Raw genomic sequence first — 22,475 nt, 5'->3', positions numbered from 1 at the left:
TGGGAAGAAAAGGGAGGAAGAGAACGTAGCCTTCCAATGAGTCCTTCTGTTTCATTTGCTTTTGAGGTGGACTCTCACCATGAAGACTCTGATGAGTCTTCAGCTGCCTTCTAGATACACATCTGAAACTCACAGCAATTCTTCTGCCTCGGCCTCCTGAATGCTGGGACCATAAGCCAGCTCCCAGCTTGAAATTACTTTTTCTTGTTGTGTTTTGTTTTGTTTGTGATAGGGTTTCACTGTGTCACCCTGGCTGTCCTGGAACTCACTCTGTAGACCAGGCTGACCTTCAAATCACAAAGCTCCAGCTGCCTCTGCCTCCAAAGTGCTGGGATCGAAGGTGAGCACCACCACAACTGGCTTCAATGGGTCTTAAGGGGCGCTTGAGAGCAAAACCCCATAGATTCTTCTGAAGACTAGCTGTAGGGACCCCAGATTTCCTGAGCAAGAACCCCATGATTTCCCCAAATTTCCTCACAAAGCTTTAAGCCCCTCTTTTTTGTTCCTCTGGGTTAGGAGAGGCTTACACCCCTGTTGGGCCTAAGGTCTCAGGGTTGGGGTGCCAGCAGGAAGCCCCAGGAGAAAGGAAGCAGGGCACACAGGCAAGAGAAAGCACCTTGCCCTTGGCTTGTCCTCTCTGCTGTCACCAGCAGGGGACAAAGAGAGGTTGTGTGTGAAGGTACTTTGTGTCCCTGTGGCAGGTGGCCAGTAGGGAGCACTTGTCACCTGTCCATGCTGGGATCGAAAACCAGTGGGGCAGCCTGGGCATGAGGCAGGGTCCTGGAGGAGACTCATCTTCAGGCTCTGGGACACAGGGACGTCTGGGCAGAAAGAGCCATGAGGGCCTCCCTGTGCCCCTTGGCTGTCTTTCAGCTACTCCCCATGACAGAGGGGCCTGTCATGGTGTCTCAGGACACACGGAGACACCTTCTGATTTCCTCTGAGCCTGTGAAACGGGGCCAGTGTTCTGTTTGCGGGAGTGTGAGCTGCCTGCTGAGCACGGTGGCTGACTCAAGAGACAGCCTATCAACGCCGGCCATTCACAGGGACGGTGTACACACAACGATAATTCTTTCCAGAAATACCTGCTGAACGTCCGAGACAGGCGAGGCACAGCGCAGGGTGCTGCCCTTGGAGACCTGAGCCCCGCCTTCCTGGAGGAGGTGTACAAGGGTAATTCTAACCTAGCCTGGTGGACGGCAAGGGCGGAGCAGAGGGGAGTGTTCAGAGAGAGCTTACTCGGAGGAGGTGGCATCTGAGCTGGGTCTGGGCAGTATCGGGGACTGTGGGGGCAGGTGAGGTGAAGCTGGCTGTGGCCGAGCAGAGAGCAAGGCGCAGAAGCGTGACAGCGAGGCGCAAGATTAGCACAAGGGGGCTCCACGTGGCCCCAGGGTGGTGTCCAGGGGCCATAAGTAGAGAAGGAAGTAGAGAAGTCCCCCAAACACGCCACTCGATTCTGCCGGTTGGGTGGCCTTGGGAAAGGTACTTTCTATTTCTGGGTCTCGAGTTTTTAATATGAAATGAAGAGTTTGGCCCGATGAAAGGACCCAGAATTTGGGTGATCCCCTATTTCTTCCCCATTCTGCCCCCCCCCCCGCTTGGCGGTTTCCATGAGGCTGTGACGGAGTCTCTGGTTCCAGAGTGGAGGGGTGGTGAGTGTGTGGGTGTGGGTGTGGGTGTGAGTGACCTGGGGTCCAGCAGGCTGGGTGGTCCATGAGTAGAGAGGCTGAAGAGGAAGCGGCTGGGTAGAGGCAACAAGAATCTCTCTGAGGACTTATCCCACCTCTGAGGGGCCGTGTGTGCTTGTATCTGAGCCCCGGGTCGGACACAGAGCCTGAGCAATTGGTGGTCAGGATGCAAGGCCAGGGGTGCGACCCAGAAGTAAAAGAGGCACTGGTTTGGAGGAGCGCCCCAGGCCACCCAGTGTGAGACGGTGACAGGGCACAGGCCGCAGACCTGGGAGTGTTGAGGCCGAGCAGATTAGAACCCCACTTTTGCCCTGTCCCGCCTAGGATGTCTGGTCCAGTGAGACTCACGGTTGTCAAGGAACAAGGAGAGAGAATGGTGAGGAAGTTTACCCATCTGTGGGGTGAAAGGATGTCCTGAGAATGGACTAAATGGCTTTTGCTCTACACTCTCCACACCAGTGGCAGAGCAATCCGTTTCCCTGGCAGCGTCCTTGCCTGCTTCAGTCCTGTTCCTTCCTGCTCCTCCAGTCATTCACTCTGAATCCATTGTCAGCTGTGGCTGAGCTGGCAGGTGAGGAGCATGGAGGCTTGGAGGGCACGGGGGAGGGTGGGACAGGATCCTCTGGGTAGGCCATTTTCTAGCTAAGCAGCAGGGAGAGGAGGCCAGAGCACAGGCCCGATGGCTGACTGTCAGCTAGTGGGCTTACCATCCCCACGCAGAGCACGAGATCATTTTATACTTTAGGTCAGCACCCAGGCTCTGCCCCACGAGGGATCTTAAAGACCACGAAATCCTAAATTCCTGCTCCCCACTCTAGACCAGCATTGAGGAGGAGGAAGAGGAGGAGGAGGAGGAGGAGGAGGAGGAGGAGGAGGAGGAGGAGGAGGAGGAGGAGGAGGAGGAGGAGCCTAGAGCTGCCTTTGTCTTTGTCAGAGCCTGACAGAAAGAGAATATTTCTATGTAAAAGCTATGCAGGCTTAATTAAAATGTTAAGTTCTTCACTGGAATTTTAAGAGGGTAAACATACGTGGTAAATATACATCTGTTCAGCAATTGTTAATTCAGGATTCTCTTTCATGGGAAGCAAGGCCATGACAGTGGTGGCTCAGAAGCTCTGGCTGGGTTGCTTTCCTACCAAACCAGCTTCTCAGTTCATAATTATTGGATGGGTCTTATCTGATGGCCCTGAAATTTTCAGACATGGAGTCAGTGTGTGTGTGTGTGTGTGTGTGTGTGTGTGTGTGTGAGCGTGCTTGTAGAGGGACAAGGGTAGTATAGAGAGCTGGGATAATACAGTAGCCAGATGTAACCAGGCTGGATGGCACAGCCCTGTAACCCCAGCTGCTCAGGAAGCTGAGACAGGAGGATTTCATGTTCAAAGCCTGAGTGCGAAACTTAGCGAGGTCCTGTCTCAAAGTAAACCTAACCAACTAACTAAATAAAAAGAGAGCTGAAGAGATGTGTGTGTTTCGAGATTGATTCCTCCAAGCCCGGCATTCGGATGCAGAAGAGTTCAGGTTCACCCTCTAAGACATAGCAGTGGAGGTTAGCCTAGGCCTACATAAGACCCTGTCTCCAAAGCTAGCTAGCAAGCAAGCAAACAAATGACAACAATGACAAACCCAATAACAATAGCAATAGCAAACCAAGAGGTCTGAGGATATAGCTCTTTGGTAGAGGTCTTGCTTAGCAAGTTTGAGGCTTTTGGTTCAATCTCTAGGGCAGGAAAGGGGTGTGTGTGAAAAAAGTAAAATTGTTCTTTTTCTTAAATAAGCGAGGTGCAAGGCAAAGTTAGCCAGCCCCACGCCAGCAAAAATGGGCCACACCCCAGAGGTCTTGAGCACCTAGCTCTGGGCGGCTGCTGGTCCTTTGTGTGTGAAGACCGGGGAGAGGAAGAGTTAACTCATGTTGTGTCTTCCGGCAGTGGCCAACAGCTGCCTGGGAGATAAGAGACAGGACCCCTGAGAACACACAGCCTGGGAGTGGAGAGATTGAGCAAGGCAGGAAAACAGGTGCAGGTGACAATGGGGCAGGGGGGAGAGGCAGTGTTGACACAGAGTGATAACTAGGACCAGACAGAAGAGAAGAAGCTCCTGGGAACCAGGAGGACTCCATGTAGCCAGACACCTGCTGGGTCAGACCCTATAGATCCCAGACTTCTCTGCGGGTCTCTCTGTGGTCAAGTGTGTCCTAAAGGCTGGAAGCAGAGTCTGAAGGGGGAGGCTTGGCTTCAGCTGGCTCCAGCCCACACCTGGGGGTCACAGCTGCCTCTGGCTAAGCTTCCTGCCCTTTCTTCACATTTCTCCTCCTTGTGGGCTTTTCCTCTGTTTCTTCAGAACCAGCCCCCCCCCCCCCCCTTAACAAGCCTGCCCAACTGCCGGGAGCCTGACTGTGTAGAGGAAAGAGCAGTAGGCCAAGAGTTCAAAGTCCAGGGCTTGGCCCTGGCCCTCTCTAGGGGCTGCAAAGCCAGCCCCACTCAGAGTAAAGGTCTCAGTGTCTATCCAGAATGGAGCCTCACTTCTGTCCTTGGCAAGGGCGGGATGGCTCAGAGCTGCCTCTCCCTGCCACCTCTTTCTGCCGGCCCAGGACTATGGGCACCTTCCCTCAGGCCCTCTGCTCTTGCTTAGGCAGCGAGCTGCCACCTGTGTGAGGGGTGGCCGGGCACGCTGCCCGGAGCCGAGGAGAACCTGCCCCTGGGGACTGGCCTAGGCCTTCTTGTTCAGCCAGAAATTCCAGCCTTTGAAGGATCTGGGTGGAGAGGGGCCTTTTCCAGGCTGCCTTTCAAGAGCTGTTTTTCCAGCCTGGCATTATCGCCCAGCCTTGAGGGAGAATTTCCTTGTCTTTGATTGGGTTTTCTGGAGAGGTGTTTGTCTGAGCCACCCTGATGTAGGGAGGCTCCGTCCCCCTCATCCAGGTTTTTGGGAACAAAAGATTTCTGGTTGCCTGGGAACTCACTACGTAGTGCAGAATGGCCTTGAACTTGTGGCAATCCTCCTGTCTCAGCCTCCCAAGAGGCTATACTACACCACCACCTGTTTGGGAATTCTTTTTTTTTTTTTTTTTTTGAGACAGGGTTTCTCTGTGTAGCCTTGGCTGTCCTGGACTTTGTAGACCAGGCTGGCCTCGAACTCACAGAGATCCAACTGCCTCTGCCTCCCCGAGTGCTGGGATTACAGGTGTGTGCCATCACGCCCGGCTAAGAATACTTTTTAAAATCAATTTTATTGAGGTCTAATTGGCATATATGTATCCATTTGAGGGGCACTGACCAAGGATAGATACGTGTGTTTGTGTATATGCCAGGTGAATCAAGTTGCCGAGCATTTTCAACACCCTCCAAGCTTCTCTCATGCCCTCTCCTCAGTCGGTAACTCCCCACCGCACCCCAGCACCCAGGCTCTCTACAGATCAGCTCCTATGCCTCAGGTTCATCGTAGTGCTCCCCGAGAGTCACCCACAACATTGCATATATTAGTGGTTCTTTAATGGCAGAGTAATATTCCACCTTCTGGATCTGTCATATTTGTTTATCCATTCGCCTGTGTCCAGACATTCTGGTTGTTTCCAGTTGGCGGTGTTATGAATAAAATGCCTTTGGACTTTTGCATGTGAGCCTTGGCACGTGATCATGTTATGTCAGTAACAATAGCAGGGTAGCTATGTCCTATGGTATGTTTGTGGTTCCAATCTCTCTCTCTCTCTCTCTCTCTCTCTCTCTCTCTCTCTTTCTCTGTCTCTCTCTTGATCAAATTAGTACCTCACACAGGCTGAGCAAATGCTCTACTACTGAATTACACCCACCCACAGCCCTTGGATGCTTTTTTAAAAAAATTATGATAGAATTTATAGCAGCAGATCTATTAATTTTTTCATTATATATGTGTATGCATATATGTTTCATTTTATTTTTGTTTTTTTTAAACAGTTATCTTTTTTTAATAATTTATTTAATTTTCTTCTCCGTGCATTGATATGAAGGTGTCAGAGTCCACAGAACTAGAGTTATAGACAGTTGTAAACTGCCATGTGGGTACTGGGAATTGAACCCGGGACTTTTGGAAGAGCAGCTAGTGCTCTTAACCTCCGAGCCATTTCTCCAGCCCTTATTTTTGGTTTTTTGAGACAACATTTCTCTGTGTAACTGTCTTGGCCTTGCTCTGTAGACCAGGCTGGCCTTGAACTCCACCTGCCTCTGCCTCCTGAGTGTTGGGACTAAAGGCGTGCGTCACCATGCCTGGTTCATACAGTATATTTTGATAGTGTTTTTTCCTTTCCTTATCTCTTTTCAGATCCTCCCCCCAACTTTATGTTCTTTCTCTCTCTCTTTCAAAACAAACAAACAAACAAACAAACAAACAGACTCATAAAAATAAAAATCAAAACAAACGGGCAAAAGACCAATAGGATAAAAAAATGCAAAAACAGAGGAAAATGAACCGAAAGGTCCACAAAAGTATGACCGAGTTCTCAATGCTATGACTTGTCTGTCTTGAACCCACTCGGGTCTCACGTCTGCTGACACAGCCTGTCTGAGTCCCTGTGTGCACCAGTTCTGTTGTGTCCGGAAAACAGTTTCCATGACCACTGAGCCCTTGGTTTTTTGAGACAAGGTCTTGCTGTGTAGCTCCAGCTGGCTTGGAACTATCCACCACCCTCCTCCTTCCACCCCCTGGAATGTATGCTTCCTTTCCTAAGAAACCAGGCGACTGTTTCCCAAAGTGACTGTACCATTGACAATGTACAAGTGGGAAGGGACTGTGACGGCCATGTCCCTGCCCGAATCCTGACCTGTTCTCCACCTGGGGACCACGCAGGGACGTTTTGTAAGGTGCTGTGGGGTGGGGGAGCTTCCCTTCCCCGGAAAACATCTCCCTGCCTCCTCAGAGTCCCTGACTGAGGTTAGTGTGGCCCGGCTCAGCAGAAGACGGCACACGCATCTATTTATACCTGAGTTTAAGCAGATACAGTGTCAGCTGGAACTGTCATTATTTCCCCTTTGCTCGCTTTTACCACCGCCAGGGTGTTCTTAAACAGGGCTGCTGCTGAGACAGCAGCATCGCCCTCTTCCTGCCTGCTGCCGTCCCCACCCCGCTCCCCTCCCCTTGCCCCAAACCCAGGACACTCAGGGCCCCTTATTCCCTTGTCCCCTTCCCACCAACACAGGCTGATAACAAGGGATGACCACATGCCGCTGGAGAACTTTGCCTTGGGGCTGTCAGTGTCCTATCCAGTTCTTGCTCCCCTGGGTGACCCACTGGTCCACCCCATCGTCCGTCACCAGGGAGCTAGCTCCTCTTCCCTAACTCAGGATGATGTGTTTGTATGTGAGGTGTATACGAGGGGTGTGTGTGTACATGTGTATGATGTATGTTGTGTGTGTGGTTTGGTGTGTGTGTGTGTATGGTTTGTGTGATGTGTGTATTTGGGGTGTGTACATGGGTGTGTATGCGATGAATGTGGTATGTGTGTGTGTGTGTGTGTGTGTGTGTGTGTGTGTATGTGATATGTGTGTGTGATATGTGTCTGTGTGTGATATGGTTGTGCCTATGGGGAATGTGTTTGTTTGTGTTCGCATGTTGTGAGGCTAATACAAGCTCCTCAGATGTGCAGGACCAGCTGTTGTATTTCCTTAACTCTCCTCAGAGCTGGAACTAAAGGGGCCTTAACTCTTGTGTCGGCAGCGACCTCCTTCTTCTACCTGGACTTTCCTCCCTTTGAGACATTGGCAAAGTGTCTGATCACACACAGGCTTCAACCTTTCTGAGCAGGGACATACATCCGAGGCAACCTGGGCTCCAGGAGACCCTGTTTCAAAAAAATAATAACAAATAACTAAAAAACAAGCATGCAAGTTAAAATCAGATAAAAAATTATCCCTAACTCCTTCTTGGCATTTTCTCCATTTCAAGCGCTCGGTTCTGACAGGTGATAAAGGTAGCCAAGGCCTGGCAGCCCTGAGGTCCTCTGTCATCACAGAAGGTTCTGGCAGAAAGGGCAGGTTTAAACACTCCATGTATGCAGCGCCAGCTTTATCACTGAGAACATTCTGTATACTGTCTATACACGGGCTTTATCTTGGCTGGGCCTCAAAGGACGGAATACCTCAGAGATACGGATCTCTGCCCCCAGAGGTCTGCAAAGCCAGGACAGCACACACAGGACTGATGAGAGTGGACGGCAGATACCACATTGTAGTGAGGGGCCTGTGCTGGCAAGAGAGAGGAGAAGAGTGGACCCAGGGGAGAAGGAAGGAGGGCACAGAGCGCATGGGAGCACTAAGTTTGAAAAATAAGTCACAGAGGATCACCAAGGACTTATTTAACTGAAAGGCGGATAGAGGTTTCTCATGTGAAAGCCAAAGGATGGTCAAAAAGAGAGAACTGCCCAGGCAGGAGCCCTGACACACAAGGATTGGCTGGGTTTGGGAACATTTTGGGATCAGGAACATGGAGCATGAGACAGGCCAGACTTTAGGAGGCTTTATTTTTTCAAAATATTATTTAGACAGGGTCTTAGGCAATAGAAGCCATCTCAAACTCCCTATGTGGTGGGGGCTGACCTTAGCCTCCTGATTCTCTTACCTTAACTTCCCGAGTGCTGGAACTACAGGCACACAGCATGACACTCTGCCTGGGATGGGGGCAGGGGAGGGGTGGGCATTGTTACATGGTAAAGGACGTCTTTTTTGGTTATTTGTTTGCTTTTTTTGTTTTGTTTTGTTTGTTTTTTGAGACAAGTTAGCCTTGGCTGTCCTAAACTCACTTTATAGGCCAGGCTGACCTCTAACACACAGAGATCCGCCTGCCTCTGCCTCCCGGAGTATTGGGGTCACAGCCATGTGCCATCATGCCTGGCTCTAAGGGACATCTTATTTGTCCTGGAGAAGCCTGAAAATTTTATAAGCAGGGGCAGCATTTGCACCTAGGAAAGCCTGCTTTTTGTTAAATGGGCACCTCAGCCATCTGTCCCAGGGTTTGGCACCTAGTAAGTTCCTATAAGACAGGCAACCTGAAGCCGGGCGCTATGGCTCACACCCATAATCTCAGCACCTGGGGAGGCAAAAGCAGGTGGAACTCTGTGAGTTCAAGGCCAGGCTGGTCTACAAAGCCAGGGCTACCACAGAGAAACCTGGTCTTGGGAGGTGGAGGAAGATGGGCAAGCTGGGGGTGAGAGGGGGGTGGGGGGCAGCTAGGAGAACCACATGAGGATCCAGAAGAAACTGAGTCATTCTGAACACACTCCTGGGTAGTGAGGGTAGAAAGAATGGGCAAAGGGGAGAGGAACTCATGGTCCAGCCTGGGCTGGTTGGGTAGCACAGAACAAGGGCTGTGCTCGAGGCTCCGAGACTCCATTTCCCGATCCTGATTGCTCTCTATACAAGAGCTCCCTGTAACGCTTACATTGGTTGCTCTCTAGATCAAGGCTGCCCACACCGAATCCATCCAAACTGTGAAGTGCCCTTTCTGACACATCAGCTTCTCCTTGAGTCAACGAGGCCACAACCTACTGGTAGAGAAGAGTGTCTTCAGGGAAGGTTCTGGGACCTCAGCAGCTCCGTTGTGGGTCTCTGAACCTGCTGTGTGTCTTTATGATAATCTCTATTTCACCCTTCAGGGAGAACAACCCACCGCAAATTAAAGCTAATGAAACGAAAAGACAGCCACCGAGGAATGACGCAAATGCCACTGAATGCCGAGATCCATGGAGAGATGAGCCTGCGGCTGATCAGGGCTCCAGCTGTCTCTGTCATCTTCAAGATGCTTCCAGCGCCCCGCCCCTCCCGGCCTGTGGCACCTGTGTGGCTCAGCAGCCCTATTGTCATTTCCAGTCACAATTCAAGTTCCTCGGGTTCAGAAAGCATGCTGTAACCAGGCACCCCCCGCCCATTTCCTGCCCCAGCCTCCTCCTGGCCACCTCTGCCTTTTGGTGGGACAAAGTTACGCTGTTAGAATCCAGGCAGGGTCTCTCTTCCACACTCCTGCTCAACTTCTCCTCTGGACCACTCCCTTCTTACTCAGGATCTCTCTTCTCCTGTGATCTTCTCCACTCCACATTCTGGCCTTATCCATATGACCCAAATATTCTGGAAGGGGTTCTGCTTGGGCATTTAGGCCCTGGGATGAGACTCCCATCATGCTCGGAAGCTTCCAAGCCTTCCAATTTTGTTTGCTGGTCTTTCTCTTTCTTTCTTTCTTTCTTTCTTTCTTTCTTTCTTTCTTTCTTTCTTTTTCTCTTTCTTTCTTTCTTTCTTTCTTTCCTTCCTTCCTTCCTTCCTTCCTTCCTTCCTTCCTTCCTTCCTTCCTTCCTTCCTTCCTTCCTTTCTTTCTTTCTTTCTTTCTTTCTTTCTTTCTTTCTTAATGGAAAGTAGATAGGGAGAGCAGGACAAACCTGCCCTTACAGGCTCTGCTGTCTGTCCTCGGCTCCCCTGCCCTATCCCATCTCCAACAATATGGTCCTGATGGAACCATTAAGGGTCAGGCTTGGATCCTTGCAATCCAGCCCACGGAAGTGAACGGTGTGGGTCCCTACCGGTGGGAAGCCCCCCTGCTGAGTGAGGAGAGGTGACTGCCCTTGCTGCAGTCCCAGCTCTGACCTTCAGCTGCCCCTCAGCAGCCTCCCATCTCCACATGGCCGGCCCCAGAAGGCAGTGAACTCCCTCAGGGGCTGAGGTAGTCACTGAGCTATGTTCTGGCTTGCCCTCCCCTTTTGACTGAGGGAGGTACACCAAGAGCTGGCACCCAGCTCCCCAGCTTCCCAAATGGGCACCAATATGGCTCCCCCACTGGCATTGTACTGTCCTGCTCAGTGTCTTCACAAGGCTCTTGGACTGTTCCCCAGGGACGTGAGGCTGGAAACCCAGTGAGAGACTGAAAGAAACCAGCCACCCCCAGGGCCGGCCATGCCAACGAGGGCAGACGTCAAGATGTCTCCATCAAGGCTCCGGGGACTCTGGTTCCATATGTGATCCACCCACCCAGTGTTTATATGACTGCCTCACCCACTAGACTGCCAGTCCTGTGTGGGCAGGCTTGGGTCACTGTTGGGTTCTCTGTACCTACAGTACGTTGTTTCCCCCAAAGAGTGTATGCTGGACAAAGAAATAGACGAATGAGCCAGTCCCCTTTCCCTTTATTCTTTGACCTGCTTTGTGTCATCCTTACTCACTCAGGCCCAAGTAGGAAGCTCTCTACTCAGAACCCGAGATGAGTCTTTTTGTCTTGTTTTGTTTTTGAGTCTTTTTGTTTTGTTTTTGTGGTGCTAGGGGGATTGAACCTTGGTCCTGGGGCTATACCTTCCAACACCACAAGGCCCTTTTTGAAAACCACACTGAGTTGCCATGATGTCACTGAGCTCTCGCTGCAGCCTGGGCAGGCCTTTGCTGGGCAGGCCTCCTACCTTGGTAACAAGAGCATCTGGGATTACAGGCTTGCCTCACCAGTCCTGGCTAGGTCTAATGGATTTCTTTCTCTCTTTTAAAAATTATTTATTATGTTGTGTGTGTTTGAGTTGGGGGTGTGTGTGGCGATCAGAGGTCAGCTTGCAGGATTCAGAACTGTGGGACCTAGGGCTTGAACTCAGGTCGTCAGGTTCAGTGACAAGCCCCTACCTCCGGATCCTGCTTCTGCTTCTCAAAATACTTCTTCGATACTGCTTTGAGGGACTGTGTGTTTCTTTCCGGGTTAATTCCAACTGCCTTTCAGTTGATTTTGTGACATTGCAATTGTTTTTTGTCTTGTTTAGTTTTTTTGTTTTGTTTAGTTTTTTTTTTTTGGTTTTTTTGTTTTGTTTTGTTTTGTTTTTTCTCAAGACATGGTTTCTCTTGTAGTCCTGTCATCGTGGCTGTCCTAGACTCGCTTTGTAGACCAGGCTGGCCTCCAACTCACAGAGATCCACTGCCTCTGCCTCCTCAGTGCTGGGATTAAAGGCATGTGTCATCACCACCCAATTTAAACATCACTTTCTTAGGTTTCTGTCTTTTTGTTTGTTTGTTTTTGAGACAGGGTTTCTCTGTGTAGCCCTGGGTGTCCTGGACAGGCTTTGTAGACCATGCTGGCTTCAAACTCTCAGAGATCTGCTTTAGGTTTCTGTCTTAATTGTTATTCTGTCATAGCAGAATACTCAAGATTGGGGTCACTTACATAGTAAAGCGATTTATTTGTGATCATCATTCTAGAGTCTGGGAAGTCCAAGATTGAGCAACTGGACCTAGCGAGGGCTTCATTCTGCTTCAACACATGGCAGAAAGCAGAAGAGCATGTAGGTAATGAGCCCAAGAGAGAAAATCATGCCAGACTCCTTCAAACGTAAATCCATTCCCACCAGACGAGCATCAACACCTTCATCAACAACCCAGAACCCAAAGGTTTCCCACCCAGGCCCACACCAACACCACCATATTGAGGAACAAAGGTTCCGACCAGGGAGCACACTGATGCCCGAGGCAGCTCCTCATCACCTTGCACACGTTCCTGGCACATGGAAGATTCATCAGAGAGGCTTGCCAGTCTCTGCTCCGTGTCATGAGCACATGAGCTTTTTACGGGGGCAGTGTCTCTGTCATACATTCACCCGGCCGAGAGCTCTGTTTGTGCAGGTGACTCTCCAGGCTCCATGGCCTTGGGCAAGTGACAGCCCTCTCTGTCTCTGTGGCTCACTTCGAACACCGAGGCAACAGTCAGTCCACGGAGGCCAACGGAGATGAAATCAATTCTCCTTCCCAAACAGGAAAAGCTGTCCCTCTCGGCTTAAGCCCTCGGCAGATGTCGGCAAATGTCCTCCGTGTGCTCAGCAGGCCCTGTGTAAATGTTTTCAGCAATTTCCACTCAGAAGCAACATTCAGTCGCCAAGTTCCCTGTCTTGGGATCTTCAAGGCAGGTTCTTGAGCCTATCGCCGGGACAGGCAGGATGTCGTCTTGTTTGTGGGTGAGAAGCAGCTGAATTCTCAGGTTGAGCAGCAGGTGTTTGGCTGAGGCAAGATGACTGGGGTGATGGGGTATCACACTCGCAGAAAGGAGGGAGGGCGATGTACCCCTATGAGAAGCTGGTGAACCCAAGATTACTCAGGTGCTGAATTACAGAGACCTGACACTGAAGGGGCCTGTTTGAGGACACCCCTTAGGTACAAACAAGTGTCTGTATCCAAAGAGATCATTTCCAGACGCTGGAATGCTGGGGCCAGGGAGAGGCCCCTCGGGTGAAGGTACTTGCCATGCAAGCCTGACGGCTTGAGTTCCACCCCCGAACCCATGTAAAAAGCTGGAAGCAGAGGCACACGCATCTGTAACATGACACTCTTGGCCTGGCACACGGCATAGTGACAGAGACAAGAGGGACCCTGCCTAGAAGAGAAAAACTGGTCTCTGTTTGCACGTGTGCGCCACGGCGATATGGCCCTCCTCCTCTCTGTCTCTGTCTCTTTCTGTCTCTCTCTTCCTTTCTGTCTCTCTCTCCCTTTCTCTCTCTCTCTCACACAGAGAAAGAGAGAGAGGGAGAGAAGAGATTTAAAATAACAACAACAACAACAAAAAAGACACTTGAGCCAGGTGTGGCAACGCAGGCCTTTAATCCCAGCACTCAGGAGGCAGAGGCGGGCAGATCTCTGAGTCCAAGGCCCATTGTGGCCTACAGAGTGAGTTATAGGACAGCCAGGACTAACAGAGAGACCCTGTCTAGAAAAAGAAAAAAAAAACAGCAAAAAAAATTCTTAATTAAAATATAAATATAAATCAACTGGAATCCCAATCTCCTCTATAGAGATCATGGCCTTGGCCCTCACTCTAGTTCCTGTCCAGTTCTTTACAATACCTGAGATCATGACGTAACTCCTGAATGCTGCTCATCTACAGGATGGAAGTATCTCTGGCCTCACGTGGCTGTTGTCAGGCTGGAATGAGGTGACATCATCTATACTGTGAAGTGCTGTGATGGCAGGCGAGCACAAACAGTATCTGAGTCGTCTGAAATCTAGGCAAGGGCAGCAAGTAGGTCTGATGCTCGCTCATCAGCTGAGCCAAAATGGTCACAGCGGCTTCTGGAGAGTTGGCTCAGGGGCTAAGAGCTGCACTGCCCTGGCGGAGCACCTGAGTCTGGTTCCCAGCACCTGTGTCTGGTGGCTCACAGCCCCCTGGAACTCCAGCTCTGGAGGACCCAGCACCCCTTCTGGCCTCCGTGAGTCCCTGGACTCACATGCACATATTTTCCCCCAGACACGTGACTTAAAATAATGAAACTAGATCCCTAAAAAAATAAATAAATATTGTAAGCTTGTTGATGGCTAGGGAGACAATACAAACGAACTTGAGAAAGCCAAAGTCATGGAGCACTCCTTTAATCCCAGCATCCAGGAGGCAGAGGCAGGTGGATTCCTGCGTGTTCGAGGCTGAGTTCCTGGCTGGCAAGGGCTACATACTGAGAACTTCTCTCAAAAACAACAGCAAAACAAACTAACAAATACCTCCAGACAGAGCTATAGTCACAGTGTTTTTTTTTTTTTTTTAGGTTTATTTTATACATATTGAAAGTTTGACTCCTTGTATATATGCTCACTGTTTGCACACCTGGTGTGTGTGGAGGTCAGAGGAGGACATTTGATCCCCTGGAACTAGAGTCATGGATGGTTGGGAGCCACCAAGTGAATGCTGGGAATTGAATCTGGGCCCTCTGGGAGAATAGCCAGTGCTCTTAACCACCGACTTATCTCTCCAGCGGCACAGAATTACTTTCTTGTGTTTTTACTCTGAGAGGGTCAGGCTGGCTTGAACTCACTCTGTAACCCAGTCCAGCCTTGCCACCCTCCTGTCTCAGCTCAGTCCTCCTGAGTATTAGGATTTCAGGCCTGTTCCACGAGGCCTCTCCCACTGTAATGGACCCAGCTTCCACAACGGCAGCTATCCCTTCATGAGGGCAGAACCGCCACGCCATAAGGCCTCTTAAGGGTCCCCTCTCTCAACACTTACCTGGGTGATTTTGTTTGCAGCATGAATTTCGGGGGACACAGCAAACCACGGCAGTGCATGAGGCTCACATCATGAACAGACAGGATTCTGTCCATAATCAAGATGGAAAGCCGTTGATAGGGGCGGGCAGAGGAGCTGCCCAGAGCTTGAGGTCTTGGCTGCTCAATCTAGAGGCCATGCGGAGGTGAACTGGAGACCAATGTGAGAAGGGGCTCTTCTAGAGAACAGGTGCGATATCCTGACCTGGAGCCTCTCAGAGGCCATAGGGCTGACCCAAGATCTACAGCCATGTACTCCATGAGTACAGCCTCCACTGTAGTAGATGCTCATTAAAAAGCAGTTTCTGCAGGGCTGGGGAGACGGCTCAGCGGGTAACCTTCTCGCCACAGAAGCCTGGGAGTCCACATAAAGCCATCTACACCTGTCTCAAAACATGACAGAGAGCTGACAAGAAACCTCAGCAGGTTTCTATCGCCTGACCACCTGAGTTCAATCATACGGGAGAAACGGAGGAACAGAATCTCAACACACAAATGCTGTGGCATGCGCCTCCTTCCCCTGCCACACACACACAGCTTAGAGGGAAAAACGTAAGTGCCATTTGCAAACTACAGTGTACCAGGCTGGGGGCATCTATCGGAGATGGCAAAGCCAAGAGGAGCACAGAATATGAGTCTGAGATTCTGTGCTCCCGAAACTTTCGCCGGAATAACTTCTGGGTGGCAACACTGTAGGAAATTTATGTTTTAACAAATATATTAAAAGTGAGTCAGTTGCATAGTTTAAAGAGAATTAAATAAGGAGGGGGTTATGGCTCAGTTGGTATAAGTGTCTCCCTAGCATGCATGAGGCCCTGGATTTGAAATCTTGTACCCCATGGGATCAGCCTAGTGGTTTGTGCCTGTAACCCCGGAACTCAGGAAGCAGAGGCAGTAATTCAGGTCATCCTCAGCTACATAGTGAGTTTGAGGTCAGCCTGGGATAGAGGGCCCTATCTTAAAGAGAGAACAGAATGAACTAAACAACAACAAAGTTTTAAATAATGAAAAAAAAAATCTACCTAGGAATTTTAGATTGGAGAGAAACTGGAAGGACCAGGCCAGAAATTAAGGGGGCAATTCAAACTCCTAGATCCGGTTTGATGGCAAGGAGAACAAACTCTGACCTCTGAGGACGGAGGCAGGAGAGGCAGTACCTCATGATCCAGACCTGTGCAGTGAGGTCCCCAACACAGCTGGTCATGACATGTCAGCCAGGTAGGTATTCAGTCGAGGGACACAGACAAGGGCCCAGTGCAGAAGGCTTTTCAGTAAGTGGCTGAGAGATGTGTAACCAGGCGCGGGGAAGGGGAAGAGTGACCTATTGACAGAGACCTGATAAACATTGAGACTGTTCATCTCGGGGGTGTGAGACTAAAATAAGTTCCAAGACAGCTTAATGACCCATCACAGCCTTCTCCTGGGAGTGAGTCACTGGCATTGTATTTCCCCAATCAGCCTTCCCTGCCCTGGCGCCCACGACAAAGCCAGGGAGATACCACATGGCTAGGCTGCTTCCTGATAAAGCCTAGAGCCTGTACCGAGGGGAAGATAACACCAGCCGGCCTCATCAATCATTTCCAGGCAAACTGCTGTCTCCCTTCATTTCTCACGTTCGAGGTTGGCGTCGTTAGGCTCCGTGTAGAGGTGAGGGTAGTTCTCTGTAGTTCTACAGGGCTCTGTGGCCCGGGTGGAAGTGGACAGCTGCCGAGGCTGTGTGGTTCTGCTGCTGCCCACAGTAATGCTCGCTAGAGGAGTCCTACTTTACAGCAGAGTATTAATGAGACTTGGAATGAGTGGCCCGGCACCCAGTCCAACTGCAGTCCTATCAGAAATGGAAATAAAACAAGCCTGGAGGTGTGGGCCTGTGATTCCAGCTCCTCGGGAGGCTGAAGTAGGAGGATCATTAATCCAAGGTCATCCTCGTCTGACAATCTAGTTCCCAGACAGCCAGGATTACATAACACCATCTCAAAAAAAAAAAAAATTTTTTTTTTTTTTTTTTTTTTTTTTTTTAAGCAAAGCCAGACAAACAAATGAACAGGAGAGCTGGCCAGACTTGAAGAGGGGCTTTGAATTTCCACTCTGGGTCCACTGTGCAAAAGCTGTGTGACACTGAGTGTCTCCTCAACCTCTTGGAGACTCTCCTTCACTGCTAATTAGTGGCCACCCAGCAGTTCCTGCTCTTCTAGAGACTGGCTGACATTTCGAGAGCTTCGGGTGAGCTCCGGGTACTGTTTAAGGTCATTATATCCCTACTCCACTTCCAGCACCAACAATAAGCCCGGGCAAGGAAGATGGTACTGTTGTCACGAACACCCCCTTAATCCCAGGCGTGGGGAAGCTAAAGGTCCTGCCTGAAGCCACACAGAGCTACAGAGCCTGGACTTAGCCCCGGAAGGCTGACCCCTATAGTCCATGCCTCGTTGGATCCCTTTCTGACTTGGTTTGCTGCAGTGCTAGGTTGGACCCAGCTCTTTGAGGACATTAGATGAGGCTGTATGTACCTCCTGGTCCTCGGAGCTCGTGTTTCCTGTTACTACAGGTGGCACGTAGGATGCCCTCCACGGTTGTCAGGGTGATTCGATGTTTGTCTTAACCAGGTATGGCGTGCACACACTTTATCCCAGCACTGTGGCACCCGAGGCATGAGGACAGCAAACTTCAGAAGAGTGTAGAATATACATTAAGACCTTGTCTTAGAAAGAAAAAAAATAAAAAAAGCTGCTGGTGGTGGTGGCGCACGCCTTTGATCCTAGCACTCAAGGGGCAGAGGCAGGCAGATCTCTGTAAGTTCAGGGAGTCAGCCTGGCCTATAGAGTGAGTTCCAGGACAGCCAGGGCTACACAGAGAAGCCCTGTCTCAAAAACTAAAACAAACAAACAAACAAACAAACAAGTAAGAAGAAAAGAAAGAGAGAGAGAAAGAAAGTTTCTCATCTTTAGCACATTTAGGAAAACATGATGCGGGGGGTGGAGAGGAAGGGGAACAAAACAGAAAGCCTTCCACAGTGGTGAAGTATTGATTCAGGGAAGATCCAGGTGAGAAGCCAGAGGAAGGTGGAACACACAGAAATGGGAGGAGGATGGACTAGGTGGCCCGTGCTGGGCTCAGAGCTGGGCAGCAGGCTCTCCTCCGGGAGTCACATGGGTGATTCAAAGCCTGACCGTGTTGGGAAGAGCCCAGCCGGGCAATCGGTGGAACTGCTTGGTAAGGACTGGACAACAGGAAGTGTGGAGCAGCAGTCACTGGCCTGCCCTTGAGGAGGGCCTCTGCTTCCTGGGGGATGAGATCGGGGAAGAATGTTGTCTTAACAGGCTGGAGTCCGCAGGCCGGCCTAAGAGCCAGCCACATGGGGTCTCATTAAGTCTTTCAAACCACACCACATGGGGAGAGTGAGACATTCAGCCCTGCCTCAGAATTTAAAGGGGGGCCCCAAACTCAACAACCAAGAAAAATAATATTTTTTTTAAAAACGTGTCATATGCATATGAGTGTTTCGCCTGTATGTACGTAGGTGTATGCACTACATACATGCTTTGTGCCTGTGTCAGTCAAAGAAGGCATCAGATTCCCTGGAACTGCAGTCATAGATGGCTACAAGCTACCATATGGGTGCTGGGATCTGAAACCCCGTCCTCTGCAAAAGCAGAAAGTGCTCTCAATCACTGAGCCATCTCTCTAGCTCTTAAAACGATTTGCTCTTGAGACAAGATCTTGCTAATTCATCCAGGCTGACCTTGACCTTACACCACAGTGCAGACTTGGTCTCAAACCTCTCCTGCCTTGACCTCCCAAGCACCTGGAGTTACAGGAATAAGGCACAGGGCTTGGCTTGTTTTGGGTTTCCTGTAACGGGCTCAGCTGGACATTGGAGGCAATCCTGGGGACACACAGGGGTGGGTGTCTCTGTGGATTTTTTAGGCGTTGAGAGCCACGCATGCCTTAACGTCCCTCAAATCTCCCAGAGGAGACTGCTCGCAGCCACAAGCAGCCTTGCCGCTCCAGTGGGGCCAGGAAAGAATGCAATAAGCGGTTGGTGATGATAATGAAATAAGATCCTGGAAGTGGGATCTCTGTCGAGTTCCAGGTCAAATCAGGCTTCAGCCGGTTAGCTGAGGTTGGGGGACTGTGTGGGGGGGGGAGGGGTGTGGGTGTCCCCTGACAAAGTTTCACAGAAGCAATGGGTCAGGCTGGCAGCAGCTGGTGGGGAGGGGGACTTCAGCAGCCATGTCTGAGATAGAGACTCCTTTAACTGTGGTCAAGTGCTGTCCTGGGCTTTCATTTCTGACAGTGACCGAACTCAATTACCCAATATGAATGGACTGGGGCAGGTCAGGCAGGGAGGGGCATCTGGACTGTAGGTAAGATAGGCACAGCAGGAAGTTGGAGAAGGGAGGAGATGATTATTGGGAGAGACGGAGGGCAGGGCTCCGCTCAAAGGGCATCCCGCCTAGCCCTGCTGTTGACGGACATTATTTTGGCAATTAGGATCTGGGCCTCAAGGACCAGGTTTTGACTTCTCAGGAGAAGCAAGCGGAGCGGAATCTGATATTTTACTAATATTTCTCCCTCTAAGCCTGTGGCCTAACCTCACCAACGTCTCTCTAACGTTTTACACCTGTTATTTACTTTGTGGGCCTGTGTGCCTGTTCAAGCCTAGCCAGCACATCGACGTCAGAGTTTCAGCCTGTGGGAGTTGCGTCTCTCCATCTATCACGTGAGCTCCAGGGACAGAACTCAGGCCGGCCTTTACCCACTGAGCCATCTCACCGACGCCAAGCAAGAAGATATGCTCTGTCTGTCTGTCTATCTACCTCTCCCTCTCTAATCGGTTTTCAGATGACAGACAGAAATGCCGTCCTCTAGCGGGAGCAGTGGCAGAGGAGACTGCAGGGAATCTTCGTGCCCAGAGACTCTTGACTACTTTTTGCTTGGTTGGAAGGAACATGACAAGGGCTCTGGAGCTAGGTGCATGGTGTTTGCCTCAGCGTTTGGGCTGGTCAAGGCCGTCTTCCTTTCTGGCACCTCTGATGTCTGTGGTCCTCACCCACAGGGGCAATGACCCCGCTTGTGCCTTAACCTGTGCCTTAACCTGTGCACACTCCATCAGGGCCATCGGTTTCTCCCCTTCTGACAGCCTTCCTTCTGCCCTTTGAGCCTAACACCTGCATTTTGTTTGTTTGTTTGTTTGTTTGTTTGGAGACAAGTTTCTTTCTGTAGCTTTGGCTGTTCTGGAACTCCATCTGCAGACCAGGTTGGCCTCAAACTCACAGAGATCCACCTGCTTCTGCCTCCTGAGAGGGGAGATTAAAGGCGTGGGCCACCAGTGCCCGGCAACACCTGAGCTTCCTGTCTCCAATTTGACCTCTTGGCAACATCTTGCCTTACCTGCCTTTCAATACCTACCCTGCTCCACCCCCTCACCGAACCCTTTGTGCTGGCTTCAGTTTCTAGGCGCCTTCAGAGAATGTTGACCGAAGTGATGGGGATCTAGAGCTTCTTCCCCGGCCCTGGGAGAGACAGAAAAAGGGGATGGCTGAGGTTCAAGTTGGAATACCACCTGTACATAACAATGAATCCCTGGCAAGATGCTAAATGGGGAAAGGACCTAGAAAAGCGTGTCTCTTGGACCCGTGAATAAGCTCCCTAAAGCAGGGATACCTCCTGAGCATCTTAGGAGCTTTTATTTCCTATGAACCCCTAACTCTTCAGGCCTGCTTCGAAGTCCTTTTGCAACTTGCAGGAGCTACGCACAGGAGGCCTTCATTAAGGCCACTGCTTGCCATGGTAAACTGCTGAGACAGGCACCCAGAGAAACACTGAGATGTAGGAGTCGGGGTGCCACATTCCTGGGCACATACACCCGAAGAGCTAGGAAGAAAATAGGCGCTAATGCTCGGGCGGCACTACGCGGCAGGGTTGGCCTGGCTCTCCTCCAAGCGCCTGCATGCTTTGGCCCCTCTGGGGATTGGAATTGAATGCTTCCCACTGGGTATCCGATGGGAATCATTCAGTCTTGAACTCTGCCAGACGAGGGAGGATCAGCATCTCAGCTGCTTTGTTCTGATCTTTGAAAACCAGTGGTGTGGGGCTGGAGGGCACAGTGGCTAAGAGCACAGACTGCTATTACAGAGGACCTGGGTTCAGTTTTCAGCATCCATGTGGCAGCTCAGAGCTGTCTATAATTCCAACTCCAGGGTATTCCTCTTCCGGCTCCCATGAGCTCTGTTCACAAATGGCACACATACAGACAAGCAGGTGCACACACACACACACACACACACACACACACACACGTACAAACAAACAGAAGACACTGAGCTGCTGGTACCATTTCCTGGCCCTCCTCCCACACTCGTCCCTACTGAGACCAGGTCTTTCCAACCTCCTCCTCCATGGCAAGGAAGATTGTCCTGTGTGATGTCATTCCTCATCTATTGAGGCTTGCTTTCCACCGCCTTGATGTACCTCGTGGGAACCCAGGTAATATAAATAAAAGGGCACATACCCAAGAAAAGGAAAAACAAATAAAATAAACCCTTAATGCTCTAAAACCATTACAAATATTATTTGTGTGTGTGTGTGTGTGTGTGTGTGTGTGTGTGCGTGTGTGTGTGTGATTTTATTTGTCTGTGTGGAGGGGGTCTTACCATGTAACTTTAGCTGGCTTGGAACCCTCTGAACCAAGCTGGCCTTGAACTCACAGAGATCATCCTGCTCTGCCTCCTGAGTGCTGGGATTACAGGCATGTACCACACACGCTATCCTTTAATTGGGCTTTTGAGAAACTGCCTGGGGCCGATAGAAGCCCAAGGGGGATATTAGATCTCTTAATACTGAAGTTATAGATAGTTTTGAGCTACAATGTGGGTACTGGAAACTGAACCTGGGTCCTCTGGAGGAATAGCCAGGGCTCTTAGCCATGGAACCCTCTCTCCAGTCCCTTGCTCTTGATTTCTTTAGGAGAGGAGCATATAGGATGATCACAAGACCACTTCTTGGGAGTTGGTTCTCTCTTTCCACCTCATGGGTCCCCGAGAATTGAACCCACGTCCTTAGACTTCTGGTAGCTCTTTTAGTCCTTGAGCTGTCTCACCAGCCCCTCCCCCAAATAATTTTTAATGATTTGGTTTAGTACCAGGGATGGAGTGTCCAAAACAGAGAAACCAGAAAGAATGGCAAAGAGACTTGTCCTGTCAGCTGCTGAGACCAGAGAGTGTCAAAACCTGCTCTATTTTACTGCCAAGTGTCACTGACACTGGTAAAGCTGGTCATGAGGGCAGGGGATATTCCCATGAGGTCTGGCATGTCCTTGGGGATTAGCCAACCTTGGGTTCCTATGAGGGTTTGCGCTCTGGTCTGAGCCTGATCTCCAGGGAGTGTTTCCCCAACTTTCCACATGCATTTATAGAGACACCCATCACGTCTCTTCCCCCATGGGAAGATGGAAGGAGACAGGGCAGCCTGGCAGCTAAGGGTGTGGGTGCAGGGTAGGGGATCCTGAATTCAAAGTCCACAGCTCCGCACCCTAGACCTGGCCATGCCCTAACTGGGGCAAACTTCCTAATGTATCTGAGGTAATGTTTTCCTGAGTCAGGGAGCCTGTCAAGATTAATGAGTTTGTGTGCACCTATTAGTTTTAGTTAAATATAAGTCTACACGTAAAATATGTAATTCATCATACAAAGATGAAGAAAGACCATAGAGAAACATGCCAAGAAAGCTTCCTCTTGCCCCAGCTCTCCACACCGGGGGAGTACTCCTCCCAGACCCGCTGTCTGATCACACA

This window comes from Meriones unguiculatus, chromosome 7 (assembly GCF_030254825.1).
Source record: "Meriones unguiculatus strain TT.TT164.6M chromosome 7, Bangor_MerUng_6.1, whole genome shotgun sequence".
Lineage (NCBI taxonomy): Eukaryota > Metazoa > Chordata > Mammalia > Rodentia > Muridae > Meriones > Meriones unguiculatus.
This window is presented reverse-complemented; position numbering follows the sequence as displayed.